This window comes from Haliotis rufescens, unplaced genomic scaffold, assembly GCF_023055435.1.
Source record: "Haliotis rufescens isolate VD_foot unplaced genomic scaffold, xgHalRufe1.0.p SCAF_65, whole genome shotgun sequence".
Classification (NCBI taxonomy): domain Eukaryota; kingdom Metazoa; phylum Mollusca; class Gastropoda; order Lepetellida; family Haliotidae; genus Haliotis; species Haliotis rufescens.
The window spans coordinates 162,030-175,840 of record NW_025964356.1 but is presented as its reverse complement, the minus strand read 5'-3'; the positions used below and the strand labels follow the sequence as shown (position 1 = coordinate 175,840).

The 13,811-nt window shown below is 38.5% G+C and overlaps 1 protein-coding gene across 1 annotated transcript in view; it reads right to left on the bottom strand.

Annotated features, from left to right (window-relative positions):
• Positions 1 to 10,739, bottom strand: part of LOC124124830 (protein N-terminal asparagine amidohydrolase-like) — a 178,765-nt gene extending 168,026 nt beyond the window's left edge. Inside the window, exon 1 of the mRNA XM_046488107.2 lies at positions 10,565 to 10,739. The gene's annotated coding sequence lies outside the window, so the exon portion shown is untranslated. The remainder of the gene's footprint in view (positions 1 to 10,564) is intronic.
• Between the last annotated feature and the right edge of the window lie 3,072 nt (positions 10,740 to 13,811).

Here is a 13,811-nt window from a genome sequence, read left to right as displayed (position 1 = left end):
TTGGCTAATACAAAAACTTCAAAAAATAGGACTCAAAGGTCAGATAATAAACTACATCCAGGACTTCCTAAACAATCGTAAAATAACCGTGGGTATAGACCAAACTCTGTGTCCCCTAGAAAATGGCACTCCACAGGGCAGTATCCTCAGCCCCACCCTCTTCAATATTATGATAAACGATCTATTCGAGGGCCTATCCCCTAAAGAAAACACATCAAAATTCGTGGATGATGGAGCCATCTGGATCCGCACTAAAAGCATGAAAATGGTCCAAAATTTACTCCAAAAATCTCTTAATAAAATACACCAATGGGCTGACAAATGGGGCTTCTCCCTTAACTCAGAAAAAACAACAGAAATAGTATTCAAACATAAAAACATGAAACCCGCCTCCCCAATCCTCCAGCTAAACAATCAAACAATCAAATTTAAAAAACAAACCAAATTCTTAGGACTTATTTTCGATGAACATCTCACCCTGGATGCTCACATCCAAAACCTAACAACTAAATGCAGTAAAGACCTAAACACCCTAAGATGCCTAACTGGCTCTAACTGGGGAGCCTCCAAAGATACCCTCCTCTCTCTCTACATATCACTAATTAGATCAAAACTAGACTACGGCTGCGCCATATACAACACCCTAAACAACTCTCTATCTAAAAAACTTGACTCAATACAATATCAGGCTCTCAAACTAATTACACGCACCCAACATGGCACCTCCTACACCTCACTTCAGGCCTTAACAGGAGAAATGCCACTAAGTCTACGCAGGGAACAGCTAAGCTTAAATTTCTGGGCATCCCAATCAAACCCTCTCATCCAAAACTTAATAAACCAAAACATCAGCCCCAAAAACCAAGCTCTAGCTCGTAAACACCCCTTACTTACCCCAATATCCCAAAGAATAACAAACTACCTAAATGAACACCAAATTAAAAATCTTAAACAAAACTGCAAACAATCAAATATCTTCACCCCTAAACTTAAAATACCCAAAATAGACACAACACTAGCTAGCCAAATAAATAAACAAACCGACCCAAACATAGCTAAAACTACCACACTAGCATACATACACAAAATTGGCCAAATTGGTGTCACATTTACACGGACGGATCCTCAGATCCGACCTCCAAACACACAGGTTTCGGAGTCCATACCACACAACCAACTAAAACCACACAATCCTTCCGACTCCCAAACAACCAATCAATATTCACGGCAGAACTAATGGGCATGGCCTCAGCCCGCCATAATCAAGAATCCAAAAACCACAAAAAAATCCTAACACTTACCGACTCCCTAAGTGTACTGCAAGCCCTCCAAAACAAAAATACCAAAAACAGACCTAAATTAATAAATCAAATACTTAAAAGCTCCAACGACCTAACTAAGGCAGGCAAACAAATAACCTTCTTGTGGATACCCGCCCACGTAGGAATATACGGTAATGAAAACGCCGATAAAGCAGCTAAACTATCCCTCAAAATCCCAGAAATAAGCTTAAACTTACCCATCTCAAAATCAGAAATTAAAAGTGCAAACAAGCAAAAAATCACAAAAAATGGCATAACCTATATCTAAACTCAAATAGCCAAATCAAAAAAGTGCTCAGCAAACCACTAACCAAACCAAAAATTCTCCATCCATCCAAAAAAATCGACAGAGTAATCACTAAACTCCAAACAGGACACACCAACCTAAATAACCACCTAAAAAAAAATAAAAAACACACTACAGGTAACTGCCCACACTGCAAACAACCAGAAACCCCAGAACACGCACTCATCCACTGCACACACTACCTAACACATCGAACCGCATTACAAACCACCCTCAATCTAAACAAGGCTCTCACTCTAGAAGCAATACTAAACCCACAAAATAAACTAGAAAACTTCAAGGCCTTAGGCGTATTCTTAATAAAAACGGAACTAATAAAAGGCATCTAAAAACACAATAACCTACCAAATCAAAATCACATAAACAAACAAACATCCACCATACCCAGCTCCCTTAGTTTTCCTCACCAACCCCATCGGCATCTATTCCAAATCTCAAAATTCCCAAATTCTATATAAGCAACCCCTAAACCCCCCTCTTGGGTTGCACAGACCACTTTCGCCCCTTACGGAAACACATTAAATGGCCTGGCCGGGCCCGTGTGCGAAATATGCATCAGTCAGAAAGTGCACGTTAAATCTCCAAAGTAAGTAAGTAAGTAAGTAAGTAAGTAAGATATCTTCACTTCTTTTCGTAATGGCCAATGCACAGATAGAGAAGAAGTTCATTCCAATTGCTTGTGGTGGAAGATATTTATGTGTAGGTGGGTTCATGTACCGTTTAAATAAGAGAAAAGCAAATAACTGGATATCTTGGGTATGTTCTACCAAAGACTGCAAGGTTACAGCATCTACGACTGATGACATCGTGACCATGTTGAGGGACAACCACACTCATCCACCAGTCACAGAACAAGTGAAGGTAAGTGAAGGAGAATATGAAATAGTAGTATTCATTAGTTGGTAAATTCCATTAAACTAATTTAATATGATGACATTTTATTAGTAACTATACAATCTGACCAAAATCTGTGCATGTATGTATGTCACTGTTTATCACCAATGAAAATTGTACATCACCGACCTAAACTTTTGATATCTTAGGTATCGAAACCCTCGTCCAGCTGAAACAAAGAGCAGTCTCCTCCTTGCAGCCTATGCCATCATTATTTGAGGAAGAGGTATCCAAACTTCGCGATGGAGGATGGACTGAAGATAACAAGACCGTGGTGTCTGCAATGCCAACTTTCCACTCGAAGAAGGACGCACTGTACCACTGTGCTGATGTTGCATCAGCCATTCTAATCAAGTGAAAAAAATAATGTAACTCATGTTCTGTTTGTTGTACCAAATTGAAATGTATCAACTGTTGCCTGATCATGTCGCTGTTTCAGTATTCACATTAACGCAGAAACCTGCGTTTTTCACGCATTAAAATCATATAAACACGCAAAAGATAATTTGCATCCGTGTTTTGCACGCACAGATTGTGATATACTTAATTTTGTATTAATACCATAAAATAAAAAACTATTCAAAGCTGATAGCCTGCTTACGATGTTCAGACGAAAATAAATCAGAACCTGGAAATTCCCATTGCTAAAAATAGAATGTGGCCAGATGGCGCTTTAAATTGCGTCCATTATATTTCCATATATGGTCTTTGGGCAACGGAATAACTAATCTCAGATACAGGACGTTATTGGTTACTATCGATGGAATTCCACGGAAGTCGTTCGTTTCATCCAATCAGAGCCCAGCTTACAAGTAGCCTGCAACCTCGGGGTATCGCGGTACTTGTCATGTACGCTAAACGGAACAAAATGCACTCACTAACCTTTATGTTTATTCGTGTTCTCTGTATCAGATATCATTCATGTTATCAAACAATGCATATTTTACTGATAAAAGTTCATTATTTACATTAGTAGCTCCGAGTAAAAGCCGGCCTCGCGCTGTGTTTGACAAGGGAGAGAACTCCATCATATCGCGGTAGAGAGAAAAGTTGTGTATGGAGGTCCAAATTGGACAAAAAGAGGACATAATTCTACCAACCACTTGGTATGATCATGCAGGACATCAGTGATTTGTCCAGACAAGTGCAAAGACAGCACAAGTAAAATTCTAAATGTGTTATCAGCAATAGGTATTCAATGCATATTAACCGAAAAGTAAGAGAATAATATTTTTATAAGTCAACATCAAAATATCAGAAATGATATTTTAAGATTGTTTAAAAAAATTGGATGACAATAATTTGTCACAAAATGGAAAAATGTTAAAAGTCAACAATAAATATATAAAAAGCACTCCTAGTATGCCCAAAGTATGTATTTATCTTTTGGTTACTAGTGAAGAACGTATTTCTAAGTTTGGCATTATGGCCCTTATGATCTCCCAATAGATTCTGGGCACAGAGCGGGAAAAAATGTGCGGACTACGTAACTTCTGTTACCTCATTAGTCACCATGAATATGCAGATGATCTAGTTCAGGTCGATAGAGAAAGTTTACTTGGGGAACTGCCGGTTATATCGTTGGCCATTGATAGATGGGGGTAAGGCAATATTACAACAGATGCCAGAAATATGTATCAACGGATTAATAACTCCTTACTTAAAGCAGACGGAACATTCCGAGGAAATTGAAATTGTTTACAAAGTGAGCACTTCCTGGTTACTGATTTGCATTAATAGACAGCCGCTAAGAGGCGTGTCCCGCGTGAACTATCGGAAATCACAAATGCCGCGATACGATGAATGCCACGGTACCATGGGGTCCAAGTATAATAGTCGGTAATATGAACGATCATAAACAGAGCGACGGAAGAAAACTTCCACACATGGGCATGTGCTAACAACAGTTATATTTATTTTATTAATGATAGAACGTTCATCATATCAAAACTGGACCGTAAGTTAAAGCTTGGTCATAATTATTAGCTGTACTAGTACTGATTTTATTGAAATAAAAACTTCACACGCGAAATATTTGAATTGAAAATTCATGATTTCATTTCTGCACACTGTACAGAAACCTACCGCGAACACTGTGTTTTTGATACAATATAATGTGTGGAATAAACGACACAAAAATGTACCATAAATCTGTTATATGTTCCTACTGTTAGAATGTGTCCTGTACACCATCCAAAAACACCATTCATTGCGTGCTTGTAACAACCTCCTGCGTTAAATAACATGCACATATCATCAAAGAAAAACTGCTGGTCGGCGTAACGCGAATATTTTTTTTATGGAAGCCGGCGTAACGCGAATGAACCACTGCCACCTAGGCCAGATTCATACCCAAATAATGCTACTACCATGACTACAGAGGTAACTTTTTATGCAAATTATGTGATGCGATCCAAAGATCGTCATGGATTGTATTACAAAGAGATTAATATTAATTAATAATGGATAAACTTGACTATAGTCTGCGAGGATATTGGAAAGGTATAGGGGCAATACAAAAATTAGCGACTGCGGCTAAGGTATCTAAAGTTGTTGCCAAGGATTGGAAAAAGAAACAAGCACTATGGCAAATTTACTTACCAGCCCTGCATTATATACTGAGGAAAAGGTTTGATATTTTTACAATGAATGAAGTTCATCAGGCTCACCTCTTGTTTCTTCCTCATGATAACGTAAGATGCAAAACATATAAATACGCTTTAACCGTAGTAGATGTAGCTAGTCGCTACAAAGGGGCTGAACCATTATCTTCGAAAAATTCAACAGAAGTAGCTAATGCACTGAGACGCATATATAAATGCGGACCACTAAAATGGCCTAAGTTGTTTCATGTAGATTGCGAGTTTAGGGGATCAGTCACTAAACTATTAACAAACCATGATGTCACAATCAGGCGTGGTGAAAAAGAGGCCCAGCGTAGCCAAGCTATTGCTGAAAGATTTAACAAGACACTGGCAGTACCTTTGTTTGGATATCAGCATGGGATTGAAATGAAATCAGATCGATTAAGATCAACGGAATGGGTTACATGACTATCAGCTGTTGTATCAGCGCTGAATAATGAAGTAACAAGATTAATTGGAAGAAACATCCGATGCAGTTAAAATGAGATCTGTGACTTTCAAATCTTCAGCACAACGGAGAGGCAAAGAACAAAAGTTTCCGGACAGAGTAAGCGTAAGATATTTATACCGGCCCAGTGAACTCGAAGGAGGCCAACGTCGTGCAACTGATCCGATTTGGTCTCTTAAGATATATAACATTAGTCGATTGGTTATGAAAGAAGGCAAGCCTTTTCTATATTATCTTATAGATGGACCGGGCAGGGTATTTTTACGAGAAGAGTTGCTCATAGATCCCAGCGATACAGTATTACCTCCCTAAATAACCATAAGCATAGGTAGTTACACCATCCTTATCAATCCATCTCTTTGTATCTAAAGGGGATAATGATGTCTTGTTCATTCTTAATCCATATATCCTGTGATTGTCACTTAAAGGGTTCATCTCTTGTTTGAATGTTCTACCATTGAATAATGCTTCTTTATACTATTCGTGTTTGATATGCCTTTTTACCACATACTTCTTAACACCCTTAGCTTTTCTTATCTCCCCATTATCGGACTTCTTTATAGAATACATCTTAGGTCTTAATCCAACATACTCAGCAATAGGAGTTTTATTTACTGCGCTGTGCAATGGATTATCTTTTGGGTAATCACTCGTCTCGTACAAATCTATTTTTTCTATCATATCTTTATACACATCCTCAGTTTGTATTTCCATTAACAAAACATCTGTATCGGTATATATCCCTCCTATTTTTAATCCAAAGGACATCCACTCAATTGTAAGTTCTAAGAGAGCAAATGGCAAAATCTACTACAGAGTGAAATGGAAGGATCCAGAAAGGGGAAACACATGGGAGTATGGCAGCAGCATTCCAGACTCCATTCGGAGAGAATTTCACCTCAAAAGAAGTATGTCAGGAAAACGACGAAAACGTCCACTGAAGAATCATAAGTTTTTCGACCAAAAGGAATCAGCACAAGACAATAAATCAGTCAATGTTCTGTCAGGGAATACAATGTCCGTAAATGTCGAGCAAGACAACACTAAACCATGCATAGAATTAGATGTCAAACCATATCCGTTTTTTCCAAAACACCTACGAAAAGTAGATCATAAATTAGAAAGAGTTATGGGCATTGAAATTATTCAAGGAGACTGCTATGTCAAGGTCTCATATAAAGATTATCCTGATTACCACACATGCTATTTTGAAAGTGTTCCTCCCTATTAGTCGTCCGGCAGTAAAAAACGTTAGTTTAAATTTGGTTACTGAATTCAGTGATATTAAAGATAAATTGAGTGCAATACCTAATCTTTCTACGCTTATTATTGAAGTCTTGTTTGGAGATGCACCAGAAGATGCCTTCAAAATATTACCAGGTCTATCAATTAAATGGCTCAAGAAACACCAACGTCAACGTTGCAGTATTATTTATATGGGAGCATCACCCGTTGCAACCCTTGAGGGGGTCCAAATTATTAAAAGTGATAGCATTTCTCTTAATAAGATATTTATGCCGTATAATATACATTTAATAAGGCTGATGTATACTCTCAAAACATTGAAGCAAGACCAATTAAAGACTATTATATGATATAATAATATAAACTATGAGTTTATATCCGGCGCTCGATGAAGCATCTGAAAAGATGGATACTGTTGATGGATTTCGATTACATCAAATAAGCGACATAAAACATCGAATAGAGAAGGAGAGGGAGTTAAGACTTGGATTGTATAAAAAGTATCGAAGAGCCGTGAATGCTCTCGACGGAGTTGACAAAAAAGAAAGCAAAAAGAAAGCATTAAAACATGATAATATTCGGATACTCACCGAAGAAAAGTTGAACAGCATTGAGGACCATATTTCAACAGCAATGGCTGATTGTAAGATATCCGAGGAGGAGTTTCGTATAGTGTTGTCAGAACTCACCAAATACAACGCAATGAAGCAGGAGATTCGATCAAATTCTCGTAAGACTAGTGGTATGAGCGAAGACGAGAATAAAAATTTCATAGAACAGGGGAGACAACAAGCGCGTCAATTATTATTATTATTATTATTATTAACTTGGTATTTATATAGCGCTAGTTTCCAGACTGACTGCTCAAAAGCGCTCTTTAAGCTCGCACAGTTGGTATGGCCGTATATATTTTGCTGAACAAGTGTGTCTTCAGATGTTTTTTGGGCCTACCTTTAGAATACAGCACCACAAACTTTTCAAACACGTGATCATACCCTAGTATTTTGTTGCCAGTCACACCGGCGAAACAATGCCCTGTGACGTCAGGGGTCATCGAGTGTGCATAAGCTCCTCCCAGTGATCTATCATCTCTACACCCAATGTCATTGAAAACGCCCAGTGGTGTTGAGAGTTTTGAGTATTTGTTTACTGATTATAGCCTGAGGCTGCGCATTTTAGAGCAAGCGCTAGTTAACGAAAGCACTTTTATTTTTTATATATTTTTTATTTCGTTTTTCTCGTAATTGAGGTGGATAAAATTGTTATAAATTGGAACTAATATATACATGTATTATTTTTTCGGTTCATTAATTTTCATTATTATGCACAAGAATGCAGTTTATTAGGGATATTATATTGGTGCTGAACACATCCAAATGTCCCCAGTCACCCCTTTACCATCATTAGGGTTAGGAACCCGTTTAGTGGCTATTAGATTACCCGAAGTCTATCCTTAACCCTTGGATCCCCTTTACGATCAATCACCCCTTTACGCTCATTAGGGTTAGGTACTCGTTTAGTGGCTATTATAGATTATATAGCGGCTCCTAATATTCTTCACACAAAAACGTCGAGTACAAAGGATGAAATGGTTTTGTGTCGAATATTTTGGCTACTGGAAACTATTCTGGAACATCCACACAAGCCACTTTCACCGGCTAAATTTTTCAGTACTGATTCAAAAAAACTCACCGTTGTGTCGTCACTAGTCATGCTTATTCCTCCCTCGTTCCTTACTATTATCCACATTATCCTTACAGTGTTCCCTAACACACTTTTCTGTCACAAAAATCACCCGACGAATTATTAAATACCATATCATTCATGCGTACTCGCGAGTTCGACGTCTGACGTCTGACGCCTGACGCCTGGAGCTGTTTTCAGTTCGCGGCATATCGGCTCATTCCTCACCACTCGATATCTTGTAGATTACGGAATGGGACGAGTGTGCCAAATGGCATTGGGATCATTCGTAAGTGTCCGTAGACTAAAGTCACGAGACACCATGCCTACTCGTAACCTTCGTAAGTGTCCATCTCCTATTCGACTCTTTTCGTTCAGTTCCGTAACGTCATAGGCATGACTAGGTAAATTTGCACAAAGTGTAACAGTGTGGACGTAGCTCAGTCGGTTAGCTGTCAGGCTAACAATCCGAAGGTCGCGGGTTCGCGTCCGACGGATTCTCACAAAAACTGGTTGCTTGTCTTGAGACAGGTGACCTACGGCAGAGATCGTCCTCACGAGAAGTTGTGGTACTGTATTCTAAAGGTGCTCCGTTTTTTTAAACTGTTAAGTTCACTGAGCATTCTGAGTTCTTTGGGCAGGGCGTTCCAAAGAAGAGGACCAGCCGTGCCAAAACCAAAGAACTTGTCAGAGATTAAAAATAGATTGCTTCCTATCGTTGGATCACATTTAAACGAACGCTTACATAAGTACAAATAATGGAGAATTACAAACCAACAAAGGAAGAACTCGAAAAAGCTATCGAAGCATTTATGCTCAGGGACAAAATTATCAAATGGAGAGAATTACCACAGGGTATATATTATATCAGTGATGTCAAACCAACCAAATACGGTCATAAATTGTTTCTTTCCAATTACCAAGAAGAGTATAGTCTGGCCTCCTAGTAAAATGAACGAAGAACTTAGTAAAAATGGTGAATATCACTTTGTTAAAAATAATGGTATACGTATGAGTAAAAATAATAGAGAATATTTTCATTACAATTTAGTTTAATGTGATGACGATGGTTGAATCGCATCATCGTTTTGACATAAAAAATTCCCTCTGTAGTAGTGGTATAGGTATATAAATCTGGCTCCAGTGGAAGTGAGCCAGAACCCCCATTACCACCTATACTACTACTTATAAAAATATTTTTCTCTTACTTTTCGGTAAATATGCATTGAATACCTATTACTGATAACACATTTAGAATTTTTCTTGTGATATCTTTGCACTTGTCTGGACAAATCACTGATGTCTGGCATGATCATACCATGTCCTCTTTTTGTCCAATTCCGAGTTCCATACACAACTTTTCTCTGTACCGCGATATGATGGAGTTCTCTCCCTTGTCAAACAGAGCGCGAGGCCCGGCTTTTACTCGGAGCTACTGATGTAAATAATGAACCTTTATCAGTACAATATGCATTGTTTGATAAAATAAATGATATCTGATATAGAGAACACGAATAATCATAAAGGTTAGTGAGTGCATTTTGTTCCGTTTAGCGTACATGACAAGTACCGCGATACCCCGAGGTTGCAGGCAACTACATAAATCGTTCTTATCGTTAATAAAAATCGTTCATAAAAATAGAGGTGCCGTTTTCGCCAGACAATTAAGTAGCCGTTTTCGCCAAATGAGGTGCCATTTTCGCCCGAGAAATCGGTGTGGTGTTGCCGAGGTGCTGTTTTAGCCTGCACCCAAATGTATACTCTGAACCCATCGCGGCTCTCGGCTAAGTTTTGTTTGTTTGTTGTTTAACGCCGTACTCACTACTCAGCAATATTCTCGGCTATGTGTAATAATACAGTTTTCCACATAGGTTTATCAATTTATACCTCCGTGAATTGAAACACATAGATCTACACAGCCATTGATCGGATTCACGTGATTTAGAACGCCCACATATTGGGGGAATATATTGCTGAGCGCGGCGTCGAACAACACACAGAAAAGACACCACTCTCCTACCTCCGAGTTCCTTGCAGGCCGCAAAATCAAGCTCCTCACAGCAATATCCCGTATTAATGTCTATTTCTATGGCTGCCAAGCTCCTTTCCCAGCGCGTGACACACCTTCGTTACACTCTCGGTGGCAGCGATAGTAATAGAGAGCCGCGAACAGGATATCGCTGTGAGGAGCTTGTATCGCTGCCACCACAGTCAAAGCTCCCGATAGTGATAGGTGGCCACAACCATGCTTGGAGTTGAACTCGCAACCGACTCAGCGTTATGTTCACAAACAACACTAACAAGTGATGGCTGCCGTGACGCCAGCTAAATTATTTTCTTTGTTTATCAATTTGAATTTCTATATGATGTAAATGGTATAATAAAAATGTAGTGGAGAATTAAGTTGGGTGTTTTACCGTTACGTCTGCAATTTCGAACCAATCTGATCAAACAAACCAGAGACCATATATCGGTATATGGTCTCTGAACAAACAAAAGGTAAATTCATCTGGGTAATCTGGTGAGTCGTATACATTTTAAAAATTAACTATGATAGCATTCCCAAAGACATAAGCAAAAATATAATATAACCACATTCCCTTCACGGAGCTGTCACGTTGCTACCAGTCATAGCTCCCAAGCGTGATATGCTGCCACAGCCACGCTTGGAGTTGAACTCGCAACAGATTTTATGTTTACAAACAAAATATATACTCTTCCAACATCTAAATTATTTTCTTTTTAGTCAGTTTGAATTTCTATTTCATTTCAGCCTGCAACCTCGGCCCCGGGGTATCTATCGCGGTACTTGTTATGTCGTCGGATCATAGTTTTCGGACGTGATCTGTTTTCGGATAAACTGTTCCACTGTTGATACGCGACGCAAGTTGAGAGCGATTAAGCCAAATGGCGACAAAATTTATAGACTGGGTTCCTGTCTACCTGCGCTGGGCTGCGATTGGACGACACTAAACATAGAATTCATTGGACCTCTGTGTGGAATGAAAATATGAAGCGGACTACGTGAAGTTTATTTGCGAAGTAAAAGTGCTCTCGACACAATTAACATTTGCAGAGCACTTTGTTGTAATCATTTTCACTAAAAACAAACTTTTGAAGTGAGCGCATGTCTCCATATTTAATTGCATTCGTAGTTATTTTTTTACAAAGATACTACATTGCCATGCACAGCGTAAATTCATGGATCTTTTAAATATATATATGATACCTACCAAATTCAGTTACAAAAGCTAGCATCATGTGTGTGATCACGGTTATCTGTAATTTACAAGACACAAATAACCATTCTGAAACATCGCATGTAACCTTAGATAGGCCTAGTGTTGACAAAATCACGTTTCGCGTATGCCGGTTGCAAATATTTCACACTTAGCTACGATACATACATCCGTGAATTCCCCACATATTTTAAACTCATTGTCAAACACAATTATCACTAATGGTCTAGGCCAAGATGAAAACAAGCGAAATAAAACAGGCGTAGAAAAAGGAATGTGCTCTGAAAGTGATAAACGTACCTGTTTCAGGAAGAAATAAACCCAAGTTTATTTTAATTTCGACGGCAATGCCATGCCATCTGTTTCAGTGGCCATGTATTTAACCAAGCTCCTCACAGCGACATCCCGTTATCTATACTCAATTACCGAGAGTGTAACGAAGGTGTCACGCGCTGGGAAGGAGCTTGGCGCCAAACGTAACACGCAAACTACACATGAAGAATGTCCGTGAATTAAAAAAGATGAGGGAAACGAACAGCCAAGTCAGTTCTACTTTCGACAGTGGTGCAGTGACAGCCATCTGAACAGTAAAACCGCACAGATTTTGAATGAGTAAGATATTGATAGTCCAGTTGCCTTGTGCTTGATGTCACTAGATGACATTACAGAAGTAAGATTCAAGCAATCGCCGCAACCAGTATAGTCGCTGCCATCGCCTGTCACAACAAAAACACTTGCGGGTGACAAACAGTTGAATGACCTTATTATCATTATCAGTAATTTGAGAGTCTGGGTTGGTCTCCGCTTTACTGTTAAATATATGGACACTAAAACAGATGTCATAGCATTCTTGTTTAAATTAACATAAACTAGGTTTTATTTCTTACTCAAACAAGTACTGTTTTCACTCTCAGAGCATATTCCTTTTCTACGCCAGTTTTATTTCGTTTGTGTTTTCTTCTTGGCCTAGAACATTAGTGACAGTTTGACATTTAGTTTAAGATGTATGAGGAATTCACGGATGTATGTATCGTAACTAATACCCCGTTCACGTGCGCCTCTATACATGTGTGTGTATATGTGCATACGTGTGTAGAAATACATACGTGAGTATACTTGTCATGTGAACGTGTTTACTCATGTGTGTATATTTACACCAGGAGCAAATTTGCATCATGTCTGGAGCAGGTGCAAATATAAATGTAAATTTGCACTGTGTGAAAATGTTGCAATGTGAACCTTTATGTCAACGTAAAATGATGATCTAATTACTGTATGTTGCATTTGTGGACTTCAAAAAAGCTTTTGATAGTGTTAATCGTTGTAAACTTTGGGATTGTTTGAGAAAAACGGGCGTTGGGGGTAAAATGTATAAAATGTTAAAATCTATATATGCAAATGTCAAACCATGTGTTCGTCACAAAAATGGTGTCACTGATTACTTTGATTGCCCTATCGGTGTGAAACAAGGCTGCATTTTAAGCCCTCTCCTTTTCTCTTTCTTTATCAACGAATTGTCCCTTGAAATCCAACAAAACGGAAAACACGGTGTCCAAATTTATCCAGATATGTATGAATTGCTAATATTACTTTTCGCAGACGATGTTATACTAATTTCTGATACAGTTAATGGGCTTCAAACACAAATAGACATATTGTTTCAGTATACCATCTCCTGGAAACTGACTGTTAATACAGATCTAACGAAAATTGTTGTTTTTAGAAAGGGGGGTCCTCTTGCATCCAGGGAAAAATGGTATATAAATAAGCAACAAATTAATGTTGAAAAAACTTATAAATACCTTGGTGTCATTTTTCCTTTTAATCTGAAACTAAATCACCTCGTCAACGATTTTGGGCTAGAGCTAAGAGAGCCCTCATTACTTTATTTGTTGCTCTTGATAAACTCGGTGTGTCTTCCCCGTCTGTTTTCTTCAAACTTTTTGATTCTCAAGTTAAACCAATTCTGTTATATGGTTCAGAGATTTTGGGTCTCGAAAAATATCACATCTTGGAAAAAATTCACTG